This window comes from Sinocyclocheilus rhinocerous, unplaced genomic scaffold, assembly GCF_001515625.1.
Source record: "Sinocyclocheilus rhinocerous isolate Xijiao unplaced genomic scaffold, SAMN03320098_v1.1 scaffold3529, whole genome shotgun sequence".
NCBI lineage: Eukaryota > Metazoa > Chordata > Actinopteri > Cypriniformes > Cyprinidae > Sinocyclocheilus > Sinocyclocheilus rhinocerous.
In genome coordinates this window covers 141776-142656 of record NW_015638987.1, presented here as the reverse complement: position 1 = coordinate 142656, position 881 = coordinate 141776, and the positions used below count along the sequence as shown (strand labels likewise).

The 881-nt window shown below is 40.4% G+C and overlaps 1 protein-coding gene across 1 annotated transcript in view; it reads right to left on the bottom strand.

Moving 5' to 3' along the window:
• The window catches only part of LOC107750837 (peripheral plasma membrane protein CASK-like), a 61629-nt gene that overhangs the window by 38049 nt on the left and 22699 nt on the right, over positions 1-881 (bottom strand). The gene's annotated exons all lie outside the window — the stretch shown is intronic.

The window sequence follows — 881 nt, the reverse complement described above, 5'->3', positions numbered from 1 at the left end:
AAAAAAGCACCAGCACCAGTCCTAAGTTCATGGTTACCAAGTTTTAATTCTAATTACTAAACTTCTATTATTAAATAATACTTGATTATCATATTATAATGCTTGACTGCTTGACTGACTGATATTAAGAGTGTACTTTCAGATTAGGCATGGGACGATAAGCGGTTTCGGGGTATACCATGGTATGGAAAAGTCACGGTTTCAAAACCACTAAAATTTCCCGTTATACCGTTCCTGCGGTATGCACAGTTTTTTTACGTGTCCTCAAAGACGGAAAGTGCAGGACTCCCTCAGTTGTGTGCAGCGAAGAGCGTAGCGAGTCACACGACCCTCCCCCTCCGGTTGGTGCGAGCAGTCAGTGAGAGTCACCTGTGTGTGGGATGGCCGAAGGAGATGAATCCCTGGAACTTTTTCCCCCGTCGAAAAAGACGAAGTCTGTCGTATGGGAATTTTTCGGGTAACGTAGACTAACCATGTTCCGTTCACAATGATGTTCCGTACAGATGACTAAATAAATAAATACTTATATAAATAAATACTCGCTAAATAAATACTTCCAGGTCGAACATAAACTATATATCTGTGTCATCTTCATTTCTCCCTCTTTCACCCCCGATCAAGACCCACCCTCCGTTTGTTTCAGTGTTGAAATAAATACTATTTGGCTTGCTACCGAGGCAGATAACATGGCTAATTAACTAGCTAACGTCAACTAGTTTCCTCCCTCACGTTACTTCACAGAGTGAGGAATAGCAGTCTAAAGTACGTACTGTACTTGTCTGCGATTTAGTACAATAATTAAATTTAGCTGGTATCACGTCTATACTTTTAAGCCTCCTGCCATTGTTTACATCTGTTCAAAATCACGCATTAAAAAAAAA